Consider the following 2,827-nt stretch of genomic DNA (forward strand, 5'->3'; position numbering starts at 1 on the left):
AAGGATCGCGCAGACAGTTTGGCAGCACATCAGTGGTGACACCCAACCAGATGGTTCAAATGGCTCTGAGCACTATGGGACTTAACTTCGAAGGTCATCAGTCCCCTAGAACTTAGAACTACTTAAACCTAACTAACCTAAGGACATCACCCACATCCATGCCCGAGGCAGGATTCGAACCTGCGACCGTAGTGGACGCGCGATTCCAGACTGTAGCGCCTAGAATCGCTCCCAACCAAATGTCGTAACCTCTCCCGATAATCGTCAGGAGACGCTAGCGTCAGAACTGGCAGTGTAAACATCTTTACAGGTCACAGGGACCGCTCTATCGCCTACAGCCTGGGCAAACGATGTAGCTGAACTGCCATCGTAGTCGGGAATCTAACCAGAGGCATCTTTGGAGCACGGAGCAGCAACAGCGTGGACCTATATTCAATAGCTGTACATGCAGGGAGTTTGTTTCTAACCCCGCCAAGAACTCCCAGGAACTCATGCACATGCTCGTGGTCACTTCTCCACAGCACAGACTGGCAGTTGACGTTTAATGTAGGTAAATGTAAGGTACGTTGCATAAATGTGCGAAGAGACCCCTTATGTTCGATTACGCTATTGGCGATAAGCCGCTACAAATAGAAACTACGGTAAAATTTCTAGGAGTAAGCACCTGTAGCGTCTTAAAGCAGTAGGACCACATAAAAGTAATTTCTGGAAAAGCAGAAGCCAGCCTGAGATTCCTCGCAAGATTCTTAGGCAAACCTAAACCATCCACGAAAGAGGTGGCTTACAGAACTCTGACAGAAGAATTTTTCTACTGGTCGGAAATTATCTCCACTAACCTTGAGGACAGTTTCTATCAGATGCTGTTTACCTCACTTGACTCCTCTTCACTTGCACGGGCTGCTAACTGGAAGGAATGACTGCAAGTTGTCAAGTGGCAGAATGCCTCTTTACGACCTCTCCATCCTTAACAGAAACTGTAAAACTTCTATATTCCAGTGTTACAGAAATCAGCCTCCTGGGACTGAAACTGGGATCTTCAATAATTATCACTGTGAGAACGTTGCTCGATAAGCGAAATGCTACTTACATCAAACCCTACTCACAAGTAACAGGCGCGTATCCGCGGATACTGAATTTTTTTCAACAACTTTGTACACAGGAGATATGAGGAATGGTTGCATATGATATTCATGATTTTCGTCTTCTAAAGTTTATGTTTGAATCTGAAGGTTTACTATGAGTTAATAGTTGGTCATATGAGAACATCGGAAGCATCATATTTGATCTCGTTCCTTTCAGCGTTGTAAACGACTATGTTGTTGCTCCCTTATGATTAAGCCATTTTAATTCGAAAAAAGCTGCATTTAATGTTGTACGTTCTGTAGATGAACTTCTTAGTTTTTGTTTTTAATAATGAAAGTGTAGATGTCACTTACGACGAAATTTTAACCCACTGTCGATTTTCAAGTTAGTGACACGTTTCGCAAGTTATAAAATTCTTTCTTAACTATAGAAACAAATTTTTCGAACAATACGCGAGGACTCTTCGAACTTCGGAGGTGTCTGATGATACGTAAGGAAATCGTAGAATTCAAAGTTTTGGCCACACTTTATCTTATTTTCAGAAATAGCCGGTTTCGCCTTTCAAACCATCATCGGATCTTGTAACGTAGCGACATAGCGGACGCGTAGAAGTTTTCCCACCAAGGTCCTCTGTGTCGTTGCACTATTGGATCTGATGATGGCTGCCTAGTTGTAACCGATTATCTCTGCAAATAAAATACAATATGTCCAAGACTATGAAATGTTCGGTTTATTTAGATTATTGTGAAATTTGTTCTTGGGTTCGTGAATGCTGCTCATCAGTGTCGGGCCCTTACAGGTTCGGTTAATAGTAGAGAAGACCCAATGACTACCGGTGCGTTTCGTCACGGGATTGTTTAGTCGATAAATGGGAGGTGTTGTGCATCACAGAAATGTTTACTGTATAAATGCCTGGAGAATACTTTCCGGAAACAGTCGGGCAACATATTACTGGATCCCACATAAGTCTTACAATAAGACTACAACGAGATAATCGGCGAAATTAGAGATAATATGGAGATTAATCGGCAGTCCATCTTCCCACAGACAATTCGCGAATAGAAAATGGACTGGGGAAAAGATAGTTGTACTAGGAATGCCTTCCACCATTCACTATACAGTGACTTTAGGAGTGTAGGTGTAAAAATGTAGATGTAGATGCAGCCCCTGCGGTTCACGCATGTGCGTACTGCAGACACCGGCTAAACTTGGGAAGGATGCTGTGTTTCACTGTGTGACGTATTCAGATGACCTGTGTAGCAGATCACCAGCCTGGCCTAATTTATCGGTCTGAGCGTGCCGTTAGCAGCCTCCTCAGCGCCACTGCAAGATCCACTTGCCGCTGGGATTCAATATACGGGCGTGCCAGACGCACACCCACCTATACATACTCGCTGACCCTGACATGTTTAATGATGGTTTCGTCAGTACACTGCGACGCTACACCACCTCAGTAATCTTAAGGCACAGTTAGTAACAGAATACGAAGATAAGAAACCAAGACCGAAAAAAAATTTTCAAATAAGTGATGACATAATAGAATTACCTAAATTAGAAAATGACACAAAGGAGCAAAAAGATTTGCGTGTGGCCGTCCTCTCCCTTCCGGGAGGGAAAGAAAAATATAATTCCTTGTGTATAATGCTGCTACCTACTCGCCTTCGCAACGTGGTAGGTCTCCGACAAACTTTTACTATACGCTCGTGAAAGGCTTGTATTCTTCAGGCGGTAATGACGTATTCAG

This window comes from Schistocerca americana, chromosome X (genome assembly GCF_021461395.2).
Source record: "Schistocerca americana isolate TAMUIC-IGC-003095 chromosome X, iqSchAmer2.1, whole genome shotgun sequence".
Classification (NCBI taxonomy): domain Eukaryota; kingdom Metazoa; phylum Arthropoda; class Insecta; order Orthoptera; family Acrididae; genus Schistocerca; species Schistocerca americana.